Genomic DNA, 16,464 nt, shown 5'->3' with positions numbered 1-16,464 from the left:
ACGCTCAAGGCTGAGGGCTCCCGTCACACATAGCTGCTGGAACACACGGACTTCCCACAGGAATTGATATGTCAATAAACTCTGAATGACACATTAATGACCAAGCTAGAATAGTTCTGATTCACTTACCAGCAGGGCTGCTGTCAAGAGAACTTCTTTTCAGGAGCCCTACCCATGCATTACTGGGAGCATTTCCAGGCAGCTGGTTGGACAGATTCATTATAAGGCAGTGTGCCAATGTAGGCTCAGTTTTCTGGGAACTTTCAGAGAAACAGAACAGGAACTTTCGAAGAGTCACCAAGGTGTAATTTGGTTGGTGGTAGGAAAGGCTCTCCCTATCAAATCTTTCCTGTGCACTTGGTGTTTCATCCCCCTCTCCTCACAATGCCTTCCAGGTGGTTCTGGTGAGGAAGAGACTGTTGCCCACCTCTTTCTGTAAAATTCCTTTGAAAAGAATCATAGAATCCCTACAGTGCAAAAGGAGGCCATTCGGCCCACCGAGTCTGCACCGACCACAATCCCACCCAGGCCCTATCCCAATAACCGCATGCATTTACCCTAACTAGTCCCCCTGACACTAAGGGGCAATTTAGCATGGCCTATCCACCTAACCCGTGGAAGGAAACCGGAGCACCCGGAGGAAACCCACACAGACACGGGGAGAATGTGCAAACTCCACACAGACAGTGACCCAAGCCAGGAATTGAACCCAGGACCCTGGCGCTGTGAGGCAGCCGTGCTAACCGCTGTGCCACCGTGTCGCCCACAAAGGACCAGCTTTTGTCAAGGTTCATCTTGAGAGGTTTCTCTGCTCTAGGGGCTGTTCCCAGGGCCCCACACCAAGGAAACATCACCTGCTGCTGGTGGGCCATCAACTCGATGAAAGACACCCTTTGGTCTGCCCGAAACATGTTGGTTTTCCAATGCAAAGCATTATCCAAATGTTACAAACTGGGACATCCCAAGGTCCAGGTCTACATGCTGAGGGATAGCATGTGGTAGACATTCAGAGGCCTTAATGGGGAAAGGCCAGTGGCTAGGTTTTAAGCACGAGCAAATGTTTGATATGAAATGCAAATGTATATTGTAAATATAACCTATATTGCACTTAATGAATGTCAAATTTGAATTATTTAATGTACTTTCACAAATGTTATAAAGTATATTTTTGGTTAAAAAAAGCATAAGTCACATGGAGCAAGGGTAGGCCATTCAACCCCTCGAGCCTGCTCCGCCATTTAATACAATCATGGCTGATCTCATCTCGTAAAACTGTAAGTTGCTGAATTCTCATGCTTGCATTCAAATCTCTCCATGTCGTGGCCCCTCCCTATTTCTGTAATCTCTGCTAGTCTGCTGGTCATCCAAGATCTCTGCGAGCCTCCAAGCTGGCCTCTTGTGAAACCATGGCTTCTTATGTGGAGATGATGGTGTAGTGGTAATATCATTGGGCTGGTGATCCAGAGGTCCAGGCTAATGCTCTGGGGACACGGGGTCACATGGCAGCTGGTAGACTTTGAGTTCAATGAATTAAAGTCTGGAATTGAAAAATGTTCTCTCTCAGTAATGCAGTGACTATGAAACTATCATCGATTGTTGGAAAAATCCATCTAGTTCATTCACGTCCTTTAGGGAAGGAAATCTGCTATCCTTACCCGGTCTGGCCTAAATGTGGCTCCAGACCCGCAGCAACGTAGGTGACTCTTAACTCCCATTGAAATGGCCTAGCAAGCCACTCAGAATTCTAGGACAAATCAGGAGGTCAACAAATGTGGGTCTTTCCTTTGATACCCATATCCCATTATGGGATTTAAAAATAATCAGTGATGGACATGTGTTCAGCTGACTAAGCTCCAACATCTACCATGTTGGGAATTGAGCCAAGGACTCCAGAGCATTGCTCTAGGTTTGTGGTTAACAGTTCAGTAACCTAGACCACTAGGCCATAGGAGGAAGCCTGAGCCTACTGCACCTGGTATTCCCAGGCAGTCTGCCATCCAAGTACTAACCAGGCCTGAGTCTGCTTAGCTTCTGAGATCACACCAGATTGGGGCAGCACGGTGGCACAGTGGTTAGCACTGCTGCCTCATAACGCCAGGGACCCAGGTTCAATTCCTGGCTTGGGTCACTGCCTGTGTGCAGTTTGCACATTCTCCCTGTGTCTGCGTGGGTTTCCTCCGGGTGCTCCGGTTTCCTCCCACAGTCCAAAGATATGCGGGTTAGGGTGATTGGCCATGTTAAATTAATCCTAGTGTTAGGCAGACTAGCTGGGTAAATACGTGGGGTTACAGGGATAGGGTCTTGATGGCCCAAATGGCCTCTTTCGGCACTATAGGGATTCTATGAAGTTCTCAAACCCCTCCCTAAAATTCTCTACCCCTCACCTTTTTTATGTCACTTTTTAAAAGTTTTTTTCTTTTATAAGTTTTTCGTCAAATGTCCTAAAATATCTTTGTGGCCTGATGTCCAATTTTGACAGATGATCACTCCTGTGAAGTACCTTGGGACATTTTTGCCATAGTACGGATGCTATACAAATGCAGGTTATTGTTATAGCTTACCTCAGAGTTCTGTGGAACTGGCTCTGGAACAGGCAACACGGTGCCCCACTCCCTGCAGTGAAATTTATAGTTTCATGTGAAAACAGGGATGTGATGGGGTGGGACAGTAGGATGAAGGAGATTAGGCCTATTTTGTAATTCCTGAACCTCTCCCAGATAATGTGAGGCACCAAAATGATCGAGTGCCTTGAAAAGCCGCAGCCATACGGACGGCCTCTTTAAGTTGCTGCAGCTCTTTAAGTCTTGCAGCAACACCTGTTTTTTGACTCTGCAATGAGTGAATTCCCAGTTATAGCTCAGTGGTAAAGCATTTGACTGCAGGCTAAGAGTTCGTTCCCCTGTTCATAATCCCAGAGCCCTCTTGGTGACTGCTTACTGTCTTTCCTACATTATAACAACGGCATTTCCAAAAGGCCTTAGCTAGCCACAAAATGACAGCCATACTAGTATGAAAACATTTATTCATAGAATCATTGATTCCCTACAGTGCCGAAAGAGGCCATTCAGCCCATCAAATCTGCACCGACCATAATCCCACCCAGACCCTTTCCCTGTGACCCCACGTATTTACCCTGCTAGTCTGCCTGACACTTAAGTGACAATTTAGCATGGCCAATCCACCTGACCCACACATCATTGGACTGTGGGAGGAAACCGGAGCACCTGGAGGAAACCCACGCAGACACGGGGAGAACGTGCAGACTCCACACAGGCTGTGACCCAAGCCGGGAATTGAACCCAAATCCCTGGCACTGTGAGGTGGTAGTGCCGTCCCGATCTGGTCTGATCTTGGAAACTATGCAGATTCAGGCCCAGTTAGTACTTGGATGGGAGACTGCCTGGGAATACCAGGTGCAGTAGGCTCAGGCTTCCTCCTATGGCCTAGTGATCTAGGTCACTGAACTGTTAACCACAATCCTAGAGCAATGCTCTGGGGTTCTTGGCTCGAATCCCACCATGGTAGACGTTCGAGCTTGGTCATCCTGTGGCAGGCATGGATGAGCTGAGAAATATATAATGCTGCTGCTGGCACTCAGCTGCTGGCATTCTCCTGAGATCTGAGCCTAGAGATACAAGTAGGGGCAGAGCACTATAAGGTGGTTACATACAAACAGGAGTAGGCCACTTGGCCCCTTGAGCCTGCTCTACCATTCAGTAAAATCATGGCTGACCTGATTGTAATCTCCCCTCCACATTCCTGCCTACCCCAATAACCTTTCACCCCCTTGTTAATCAAGAATCTACCCAGCTTTGCCTTAAAAATATTGAAAGACTCTGCTTCAACTGCCACTATTATCAGGAAAGAAATTCCAATCACCCTCTGAGAGAAAAAAAGATTGGATGCTCTTTCTGTATAAATGGACCAAACGCCCAGTCAGAAACCTAGATTCCAGTGTTTTCACTGAGATTTATTTTACACCAACAATTTTATAATTCTTGGGAGTAGATTTGGTTTTTCAGCCAGGCAGTTCTTCGCTTGGTGGGCTGGAAGATCAGACAACGTTGTGTAAAGGTCAATCCTCCCCATTTGTGGCTTTCCTTTTGCTTATTCATTTTAATGCCTGAAAATTGGAGAGCCCTGGTGTTTTGACTTATCCTCTCATCAAGCGAGGTCCTTTCTGAGTGCTCTACCTCACAAAATCTACCTCCACTAGTGATGTACCTCCATGTTGACTCCCTGTTATTCTTCTCTCATTCTCACTGTTGCTGTTCATTTCTAAATTTGACTTATTTCTCTCCTCCATCATTTCCAGCTCTCCACTTTACCTGTCTTCCAATTTTCCCTGTGGATCCTCTGCTTGCTGAGAGGCAGTAAACTAAACTGGAGTCCACTTCCACAGGGAGCCATCTTACCGGCCGTTCACGCCACGCTCCCACCGCGGCAAAGTCGGAGAATTTGATGGCCAGCCAAATCTCGGTTCACTGTGGTGGGTTGGGAAAATCCCGCCGGCGTAAATGGTGGTAAGATTCTGGCCACAGTCTTTGGGATCTGTCTTTCAGATGAGATACTGAACTGAGATCCAGTTCACTCTCTCAGCTGGGCACAAAGGAGCCCAAGGCGCTAATTTGAAGTAAAGCAGAGGATTAAAGCCTGGTCAATGTTCATCCCTTAATGATTACCACTTAAACATTATTATATTGTTTCTGGGAGCTGATGCAAGCAAATTGGCTGCAATGTTTCCATATTACAACACTGACTACACTTCAATGATTACTATAAAGCGTGTTGAGACAGCCTGAGGTGGTGAAAGGCCCTATATAAATGCAAGTCTTCCTTTTTTTTCAGTTGCCAGGTGCCTTCTGAACGTCACTTGTTGCCCAAGCTCAGAATGTCTTAATTTCCATTTGGTTTACACTGGATTTTGGGAAAAACTAGGATTGGGGTGGGGAAAACTGGCCAAAGTCCTGCTAGTTGGCCTTCTACCATCCTGGTGGGCAGATGATACAATGACAATGGAAATGCTGAATGATGACTGAAATCAGTCTGTGTAAGCGTCTTCAATAGACCCAGACATGAGTCCATCACTAGAGAGCTTTAGCAACCTTATGTAATGTCAGCAAGTCCACTTGGACATGTGCCTGGATGTTTGATCACATGACATCCTGCCTCCATGCGCACTGCCTAGTTCAACTGCCATTTATCCAGATCTCCAATATCTTTAGAACAATAAGCAAAAGTGTTTAAGAAAAATGAAAAAGGTCCACAATTTTTGTTAAGAACCCTTTGCATTTTCTCCTGAGTTACTTGCAGCATTGTTTAGAGAATAATGTTCAATTCCTGAAGATCCCAAGACATTCCTGGAAGAATTAGCAACTTTCACCACAGATTCAAAGTCACTTGTCCTTGCCTGCTACAATTACCGCTTGCCATATCTCAGGTTGATCGCATCCTGTATTCCGCAGTGTTATTTTCTGAAAATAATCCACGGGATAATCATTATCCAGGCTAATTCCTCTTATCTTCCCCGGGGACCAATTGCAGTGTTACACCTGCTCTAATGACTGCTACCAATTCACTCAACAAAAGCAGGGCCAAGAACCATCTGACCCACACTACTAGGGTTGCCAACCCTCCAGGATTGGCCTGGAGTCTCCAGGAACTGAAACTTGATCTCCAGGACACTGCTGTGTGCAACCCTGGAGAAAAATCATCAGCACATTAAAAAAGATGTTTTGTTTTGTCATTTTCTTGGAACATTTTTCTTGATTGGATATAAAAATATTAAAAGGGGGAGGGGAAAAAGACTGGATGACAGTCGAGTATCAACCAATGACTCTTTTTGCTTTCCAGTTGGTATAGGAAGGCAGTGCATCACAGCGATGGGTGTCTTGGCCAACTAATGGCTGGAATTGGGGGCAAGTCGTGTGCTGAAACCTCCAGGAATACACTTAATCACTAAAATAAAAGCAAATACTGCGGATGCTGGAAAGGCCTGCCGAATCTTCCAGCATTTTCTTTAAAGAATCACAATGACTTGAAACGTTAACTCTGTTTCTCTCTCCACAGATATTGCCAGACCTGCTGAGTCTTTTCAACATTTTCTGTTTTTATTATACATTTGCAGCAAGGTGGCACAGTGGTTAGCACTGCTGCCTAACAGCACCGGGGACCCAGGTTCAATTCCTTGCTTGGGTCATTGTCTGTGTGGAGGCTGCACACTCTCCCCGTTTCTGCACGGATTTCCTCCGGGTGCTCTGGTTTCCTCCCACATTCTGAAAGACGTGCTGGTTAAATGCATTGGCCATGCTAAATTCTCCCTCGGTGTACCCGAACAGGTGCTGGAGTGTGGTGACTCGGGGATTTTCACAGTAACTTCATTGCACTGTTAACGTAAGTCGACTTGTGATACTAATAAAAAAAATAAAACAAATCACAGTTGGCAACTCTGTGTATGGCTCAGAAATGCCCTCAAACACTTTGCCCGTGTTTATATTATTTTCACTCACTGTTTCCCTGTCTTCCCTTAAACTTCTCCTCTCGCTGCTCTTCAGTTCTTATTCCTTGACTACTTCCATTTTCACGCCCAGTGAATTCCTGCACCTCTCTCCCTGACTTTGATTTCCTAATTCCTTTCAGCCACAAGGTTTGCCAATTACCTGTAGGGTTACGATCCATTGAGGTTCCTGGCAGTTGTTTCATTGGAGTCCAGTCAAAAAAGGAGAGAGGGTGCGATGGGGTGCGGAGAGAGAATTTTCACAGAGCCGTGTTATCATTTTTAGAACCAGAGAAATTGTGGATATTGGGTGGTGCCTTTGTCATTTTTGTTGAAATCGAGGAATTCCTGAGGAGAATTCACTTCAAATTGGAGCACGTTTGAAAGGTTCTGGTGACATCATAATTGCAGGGAGTGAGCTTCATTCAGAACAAGTTAAAACCTGGTGTTGTGGCAAAGCCTTTACCTTCCGCCCTGAGATTTATGATCAGACGTCAGCATTGACGACTGGCTTTCATAGTTTCTTTAGCCATCTAAAATGCAAATCAATGCAAGAATACAGCATCAAATCCCCTGGACTGGTTTAGTTGGCCTGAGGGGATCAGAGAGAAATGTTTTTTGAGAGAGTTTTCTTGTCTTTATTTGCCGTGATGTGATTTTCAGTTTCCTTTTGCCTGTAATCTCCTTTCCCAGGAGATTACAGGCAGGAATTTATGGCAGGTATTTCTTCTATCATATAAGTGGTTGACATTATGTGATAGGTACAGGCAGGATGGCACAGTGCCATATTTGTGAGCACTGCTGCCTCACAGCGCCAGTGACCCGGTTTAATTCCGGCCCGTATCTGCGTGGGTTTCCTCCGGGTACTCTGGTTTTCTCCCATAGTTCAAAGATGTGCGCGTTAGGTTGATTGGCCAAGATAAATTGCCCCTTAGTGTAAGGGGGGATTAGCAGGATAAATATGTGGGGTTACGGTGATAGGGCCAGGGTGGGATTGTTGTCAGTGCAGACTCGTTCGGCCGAATGGCCTCTCTCTGCACTGTAGGGATTCGATGAATGTTGTGAGTTTCTTCTGCGAACTTGCTTCTGCAGAGTTCCGCGGAATCTTCAATTGCATTGTGAGATTACTGTAGGTGTGCCCTTACACTCGATAATTTCCCAAGCAGGATCGATGACAAAACAACACATCAAAGTTGTCCCTCTTTTCCCATTCCCCACTCGGGTAAATCTCAAACTTCAATCATCGGTCATTCATTTCTGAGGCAAGATACTTCCCAATGAGGTGTGGTCAGCAAGATAGATAGAGTGAACGTTCAAAGACTATTTCCTCGGGTGGATGGAGCTATTACAAGGGGGCATAACTATAGGGTTCGTGGTGGGAGATACAGGAAGGATATCAGAGGTAGGTTCTTTACGCAGAGAGTGGTTGGGGTGTGGAATGGACTGCCTGCAGTAATAGTGGAGTCAGACACTTTAGGAACATTTAAGCGGTTATTGGATAGGCACATGGAGCACACCAGGATGATAGGGAGTGGGATAGCTTGATCTTGGTTTCAGATAAAGCTCGGCACAACATCGTGGGCCGAAGGGCCTGTTCTGTGCTGTACTGTTCTATGTCCTATGTTCTAAGTCAAAGTGACTGTGAGCCACACGGACAGTGTGGAGGCAGCCTGTCAGATTGTGGGAAGGTAGAGGCACGGTGTCAGTGAGTGATTGGGCTGTGCTCAGTATTGTCCCTCTGTATCCAGTAATCAGCAAGGTTGGCTGGAGCATTTACAAAATGAGCACCATCTGCTGGACATGGAGTTCTAATCCATGCAGCTTTTGAAAGCAAAAATCATTGAAAGGTGTGAGGCTGCTGAGTTTATGAACTGTGTAGATTATTCAACCATTCAGCCCCCCCCAATCCATGTTAGTGTTATGCTCCACACAGGCCACCTAACAGTATTCATTCAGTGAACTGAGGCCAAGGAATGTAGTAAATATTAATATAGCAAAGAGGGAAATGCATGTCTTAAAAATGTTACATTTTAAAAATATGTAAAATGAAAATTTAATAGACAGCATCTTTGAAGGTTGCAATCCCACCTGACAGGCTGGAATTTAACAGGGACAGAGGAACAGGGGAGAGAGAAAGGGAGAATGGAAAAAAAATGGGGAGATAGAAGAGGGAGAATGAAAGAGGAACAGGGGAGAGAGAGAATGAAAGAGAGACAGGAGAGGGAGAGAATGAAAGAGGGACAGGACAGAGAGAGAGAATGAAAATAAACAGGAGAGAGGGAGAATGAAGGAGGAACAGGGAAGAGAGAGAAAATGAAAGAGGGACAGAGAGAGAGAGAGAGGGGGGGGGAAATTAAGGAGTAACAGGAGAGAAAGAATGAAAAGGAACAGGAGAGAGAGGGAGAATGAAAGAGAAACGGGAGCAAGAGAGAGAATGAAAGAAGGACAGAGAAGAGAGAGAGGGAGAATGAAAGTTGGATGGGGAGAGAGAGAATGAAAGAAGCAGAGGATTGAGAATGAAAGAAATGGGACAGAAGGAGGGAGAATGAAAGAGAGGAGAGAGAAAAAGTAGAGGAACGAAGAGAAGAGAATGGAACAGAGTAGAGGGAGGGGAGGTTGGTCTCTCTGGGTTTGAGATTGATGTTGTTGATTTTGAGTCGAGGCATATGACAGGGCTGACTTTTTATAATGTTTACATTATGTTCGCTGGAATGTGGCGACTAGGGGATTTTCACAGTAACTACATTGCAGTGTTAATGTAGGCCTACTTGTGACTAATAGATAAACTTTACTTTTACTTTATATATCGTACATACAATTCCATGCATGTGGTCATTTACATAACTTTTCATGCTAAAGATATATCAAGTCAAGTTCAAAGTACTCACATTCGTTGTTGTTTATATAGAAATGCCTCAGGTGATTCAAGTTATGCTCTGCCTTTGTTTTGTATACTGCCAAGACTTTCCATTGCTGATTGGGAAGGGAGAGCAGGGTGGGTGTATGAGCTTAACTAACTAATGCCTGGCATGTTATATGGATGTGGAGATGCCGGCGTTGGACTGGGGTAAACACAGTAAGAGTTTTAACAACACCAGGTTAAAGTCCAACAGGTTTATTTGGTAGCAAATGCCATTAGCTTTCGGAGCGCTGCTCCTTTGTCAGATATCCACTCCATCTGACGAAGGAGCAGCGCTCCGAAAGCTAATGGCATTTGCTACCAAATAAACCTGTTGGACTTTAACCTGGTGTTGTTAAAACTCTTACTATGTTATATGGATACATTGTCTTCCTGTTCATCCTGTTGTAGATTAATCCAGCTGTGCCCACTCACTCTGAAAATGTGGTTATTTTGTCCTTCTGAAATGAAGTGAAGCTTTAAATGCATTCTGGGTACTTGCCCTAGTGAATTCTGGGATTTGTAGTTTGTTACCTGGTTGAGACCCTTCAGACAGGAAAGGTCTTAATATATTCATAGAAACTAGAAGCAGGGGTAGGCCATTCGGCCCTTCGAACCTTCTCTGCCATTCATTTTGATCATGGCTGATCATCGAATTCAATATCTCAATCCCCCTTTCCCCATATATCCCCTGATCCCTTTAATCCTAAGAATTAAAATCCCAAGTGTCAGAGATAGGAGTCCATCTTCTTCAAATAGGCATTGTTGAAGAGGGCAACTGAATAACTCTCATAATTTTGCCCTAAATTGCATAATTATTATCTGTTTATTACCCTACTTTTCAATGCCCTAGCTAGTTCGTCTGTTGCTGAAACCCTCATTCTTTGTCACTCAACGATTCCAGTGCTCCTCCAATAAGTTTCCATTCTTTCACCTTCCATAACCTTCAGCTCATCTGAAACTGTGACTTCACTGGTTCCCCTCTCTGAGCAGGTGACAACCTTGACAGCTGTTTGCTGAATGCTGATTTCTGATTTGTTGGTTATAGGCAGGTTCACTATGCCATTCAGCATTTATTGCCCATCCTTAATTTAACATAGAATCCCTACAAAGCAGAAGGAGGCCATTCGGCTCATTGAGTCTGCACCGACTCTCAGTCAGAACATCTTACCGGGTCCACTCCCCTGTTATGAAGTTGAGTTTGTAAAGATGTAAAAAATGCTTGTAAAGAATTGTAAAAATGCTAGAGGGAAAGAAAATAGTGCGTGGTCCCTTTAAAAGCTGGTTTTGAGTTCAGTGGTTGGATGCAGAGTACACACAGACTCTAAGGTGCAACATTTGTTTCGAGGACCAAGCATCAGAGTTGCCTTGGTAACAGGCTTTTGCATTTTTATAACCTATCAGTTTAAAAAGACAATCAGCTATTAAGAGCCTATCAGATTTGAATTTGCTGTTGTTGACAACCTCAGACCAATCATGGTGTAAGAAGATTGTGGGGTCATCACAAGTACAAAGACCAGGGCAACAGCCATCTCAGAGGAACATTCATAGAGCCAGAGCCAGGGCCAGATCCACTGAAGCAGTTAAAGGCAATTAAGGACAGTTAGACCAACAGAAACAGTTAGTTCTTAACTCTACCAACTTCAGATATGTCTTAAGAGAACTTAAGTCTTAAGTACCAAAAGAGTACAGAAGAGCTCCAAATCTTTTCTAAGCCATCAGACCTGGTTGTATATAGTTTTTGAGAGTGACTAAGATTCTGTTATTACTGTTTTAGTACTGAATGGTCCTTGTCTTTATTTGAACAGCATTTCAACCATCCTTTAATTAAAATGTTACTGGTTTAGTTAAAGTTTCTGGTTGGTTGAATAAAATAACTTGTTAATTGTTAAAGCCAGTGTCAGGTCTTTATATTAATGAACCTCTAAACGTTAATGTAGAATAGTTAGCACCTTCCCAAACACTTTAACCAGATTATGAAGTGAGGTAAAGGAGATTAACCTCTGCTTCATAACACCCTGTCCTATCCCCATAACTCCACACATTTATCTGCTAAAGCCCCTAATTTACACATCTTGGACACCAAGGGGCAACTTAACATGGTTACCCACCAATCTTTGGAGTGTGGAAGGAAACCAGAGCACTTGGAGGTAACCCACGCAGACACAGGGAGAACGTGCAAACTCCACACAGACAGTCCAGACCCAAGACTGGAATCAAATCCAGGTCCCTGGCGCTGTGAGGCAGCAGTGCTAACCACTGTGCCCTTGAGAAGGTAGTAGTGAGCTGCTAACTTGAACCGCTGCAGTCCATGTGGTTTGGAATATATTATAGGAAAAATGTAACAATTCCGTTCGTCAGAAACGAGTGCGACATTTATTCATGGCAAATTGGTACCTGAAATGTGATGCTTTGAGGTGTGGCACACCTACCCTCCTCACCCCTCTCCTATTCGGTCTTGCCTAACCACACAACACTCCTTACCCCACCAGCAACTTCTCCCCTCCCCGCGCCCACCCTCATTTCCCTGCAGCTGAGTGTCCTTCGCCCAGTCATAGAGTCATAGAGGTTTACAGCATGGAAACAGACCCTTTGGCCCAACTTGTCTATGTTGCCCTTTTTTTTTAAACCCAAAACTAGTCCCAATTGCCCGCATTTGGCCCATATCCCTCTATACCCATCTTACCCATGTAACTGTCCAAATGCTTTTTAAAAGACAAAATTATACCTGCCTCTGCTACTACCTCTGGCAGCTTGTTCCAGACACTCACCACCCTCTGGGTGAAAAAACTGCCCCTCTGGACACTTTTGTATCTCTCCCCTCTCACCTTAAACCTATGCCCTCTAGTTTTAGGCTCCCCTACCTTTGGGAAAAGATATTGACTATCCAGCTGATCTATGCCTCTCATTATTTTATAGACCTCTATAGGATCACCCCTCAGCCTTCTACGTTCCAGAGAAAAAGGTCCCAGTCTATTCAGCCTCTCCTTATGACTCAAACCATCAAGTCCCGGTAGCATCCCAGTAAATCTTTTCTGAACTCTTTCTAGATAAATAATATCCTTTCTATAATAGGGTGACCAGAACTGTACACAGTATCCCAAGTGTGGCCTTACCAATGTCTTGTACAACTTCAACAAGATGTCCCAACTCCTGTATTCAATGTTCTGACCAATGAAACCAAGCATGCTGAATGCCTTCTTCACCACCCTGTCCACCTGTGACTCCACTTTCAAGGAGCTATGAACATGTACCCCTAGATCTCTTTGTTCTGTAACTCTCCCCAATGCCCTACCATTAACTGAGTAAGTCCTGTCTGGTTCAGTCTACCAAAATGCATCACCTCGCATTTATCTAAATTAAACTCCATCTGCCATTCATCAGCCCATTGGCCCAATTGATCAAGATCCTGTTGCAATCCGAGATAACTTTCTTCACTATCCACTATGCCACCAATCTTAGTGTGATCTGCAAACTTACTAACCATGCCTCCTATATTCTCATCCAAATCATTAATATAAATGACTGATAACAGTTGACCCAGCACCGATCCCTGAGGCACACCACTGGTCACAGGCCTCCAGTTTGAAAAACAACCCTCTGCAACCACCCTCTGGCTTCTGTCATCAAGCCAATTTTGTATCCATTTAGCTACCTCACCCTGGATCCCGAGAGATTTAACCTTATGCAATAATCTACCATATGGTACCTTGTCAAAGGCCTTCCTAAAGTCCATGTAGACAACATCAACTGCACTGCCCTCATCTACCTTCTTGGTTACCCCTTCAAAAAACTCAATCAAATTTGTGAGACATGATTTTCCACTCACAAAGCCATGCTGACTGTCCCCAATCAGTCCTTGTGTCTCTAAATGCCTGTAGATCCTGTCTCTCAAAATACCTTCCAACAACTTACCCACCACAGACGTGAGGCTCACTGGCCTGTAGTTCCCAGGCTTTTCCCTGCAGCCCTTCTTAACCAAAGGCACAACATTTGCCACCCTCCAATCTTCAGGCACCTCACCTGTGACTACCGATGATTCAAATATTGGCTATGTGTGGGATCTTGCTGCACACAAATTGGCTGTCACGCTTCCTATAGCAATGACTGTAATTCAGAAATTATTTCATTGGTTGTAAAGGGCACTGTGATGTACTGGTGCAATGCTAGGTGGTATATAAATGCAAATTTTTCTAATTTGGTGAATATGACATACTCAGGACAGATATTCAGGCCTCTGTGCTCTGGGGTCCGTTCACCTCTGTTCATTTATAGCCAGTGTTTGAAGCATTGACATCATTTCAGCTTTTGTCTATTCATAACCTTGTGGGAGAAAAACCTTTCATTTTTAATGTCACCTATTTGTTGACTGAAAGAAATAATAAGTCCTTAAAATATCACTTTTTGATGTAACAGCACTGACTTTACTGGCACTGGTGAAGCGTCTGACATAGTACAGCCTGACTGCTTGTCTTTATTGCAGGGGTGTTAAGCGATTGATTGCACAGAACGTGGAGGTTTCATCCATTCGCTTCAATGGAAGCAAAATTGGGCGTGGTCTCGTAGCGGCAAGCCATCTCGTTAGATTTTCAGCCCGGTCGCTGCTTAACACCGCACAGGGAAGGTGAAAATCTATCGGCATGTTCAGTAAGTAAGTTTATTTATCAGTCAATTAACACTGCAATTAAGCTACTGTGAAAATCGCCGAGTCGCCACACTGTGGTGCCTGTTCGCGTACACTGAGGGAGAATTTAGCAAATGCACCTAACTAGCACGTCTTTCGCACTGTGGATGGAAAAAGGAGCACCCGGTGGAAACCCATGCAGTCATGAGGAGAACGTACAAACTCCACACCGACAGTGGCCCAAGCCGGGAATTGAGCCCAGGTCCCTGATGCTGTGAGGCAGCAGTGCTAACCACTGTGCCTCCCATTAGGAGGAGAGAAATAAAAGCAAGAATAAGGCCCTTTTTGCCACAAGATTGAGAGTTTTACTTTGCACAAGAACATGTATGATGAATTACTCACAATGGATATTCACACTTGTGTCCTCTCAGGCCTGTTAGAGTCCATTCATTCCTGGGCAGTGTTTGAAGCACTGATATCACATCTGCTTTTGTCTGTTCATAGGGGATAGAGAAACAGGCATTAATGGCAGGATTTAAACAATGGGATGCGCGGATGTTGCTGTGGAAGGAGCCCTTTTAAGAGCTGAACCAGTGCCAGGAGCTGAACCATGCCAGTAATTTTAATAATGTGGAATGGAGCAGTTTGAGACGTCAGCTCACCACCACTTTCTCAAGGGCAATAAGGGATGGGCAATAAATACTGGCCTAGCCAGCGATGCCCACACCCCGAAAGTAAATAATTTTTAAAAATCTGACTCTGGGGTTGGAAAGTCCACTGGTAAAAGTGGAATGATGGTTTTATATAGAACATAGAAAAGCTACAGCACAAACAGGCCCTTTGGCCCACAAGTTGCGCCGAACATATCCCTACCTACTAGGCTTACCTATAACCCTCTATCTTACTAACTTCCATGAACTTATCCAAAAGTCTCTTAAAAGACCCTATCAAATCCGCCTCCACCACCACTACCGGCAGCCGATTCCACGCACCCACCACCTAACATCTCCTCCAGCACCCTAAACCTGTGACCTCTTGTGGCAACCATTTCAGCCCTGGGTAAAAGCCTCTGAGAATCCACTCTATCAATACCCCTCAACATCTTATACACCTCTATCAGGTCACCTCTCATCCTTCGCCTCTCCAAGGAAAAAAGACCCAGCTCTCTCAACCTATCCTCATAAGGCATGCCACTTAATCCAGGCAACATCCTTGTAAATCTCCTCTGCATCCTTTCTATGGTTTCCACATCCTTTCTGTAATGAGGCGACCAGAACTGGGCACAGTACTCCAGGTGGGGTCTGACCAGGGTCCTATACAGCTGCAGCATTATCTCCCGATTTCTAAACCCAATTCCTCTATTGATGAAGGCCAGTATTCCATACGCCTTCTTAACCACAGCCTCCACCTGCGACGCTGCTTTGAGCGTCCTATGAACCCGGACCCCAAGATCCTTCTGATCTTCCACACTGCCAAGCGTCTTACCCTTAATATTATATTCTTTCATCCTATTCGACCTGACAAAATGAACCACCATACACTTATCTGGGTTGAAGTCCATCTGCCACTTCTCCGCCCAGTCTTGCATCTTATCTATGTCTCGTTGCAACTGCTGACATCCCTCTACACTATCCACAACCCCACCAACCTTTGAGTCATCAGCAAACTTGCCAACCCATCCTTCCACTTCCTCATCCAGGTCATTTATAAAAATCACAAAGAGCAAGGGTCCCAGAACAGATCCCTGGGGCACTCCACTGGTGACCGACCTCCATGCTGAAAAAGACCCATCAACAACCACTCTTTGCCTTCTGTGGGCAAGCCAGTTCTGAATCCACAAAGCAATGCCCCCTTGTGTCCCATGACCCTTCACTTTCTCAATGAGCCTTGCATGGGGCACATTATCAACCACCTTGCTGAAATCCATATAAACTACATCTACCGCTCTTCCCTCGTCTATGTGTCTAGTTACATCTTCAAAAAATTCAATTCGGCTCGTAAGGCATGATCTGCCTTGGACAAAGCCGTGCTGGCTATTTCTGATCATACTATTCCTCTCCAGATGTTCATAAATCCTGCCTCTCAGGATCTTCTCCATCAACTTACCAACCATTGAGGTTAGACTCACCGGTCTATAATTTCCTGGGCTATCTCTTCTCCCTTTCTTGAATAATGGAACCACATCCGCAATCCTCCAATCCTCCAGAACCTCTCCTGTCTCCATTGATGACGCAAAGATCATCGTCAGAGGCTCAGCAATCTCTTCCCTCGCCTCCCACAGTAACCTGGGGTACATCCCATCCGGTCCCGGCGATGTATCTAACTTGATGCTTTTCAAAAGCTCCAACACATCCTCTTTCCTAATGTCCACATGCTCAATCTTCTCAGTCCACTGCAAGTCTGCACTGCAACTACCAAGATCCTTTTCCACTGTGAATACTGAAG

Source organism: Mustelus asterias, chromosome 11 (genome assembly GCF_964213995.1).
Source record: "Mustelus asterias chromosome 11, sMusAst1.hap1.1, whole genome shotgun sequence".
NCBI classification, from domain to species: Eukaryota; Metazoa; Chordata; class Chondrichthyes; order Carcharhiniformes; family Triakidae; genus Mustelus; species Mustelus asterias.
Note: the sequence above shows the minus strand (reverse complement) of the source record.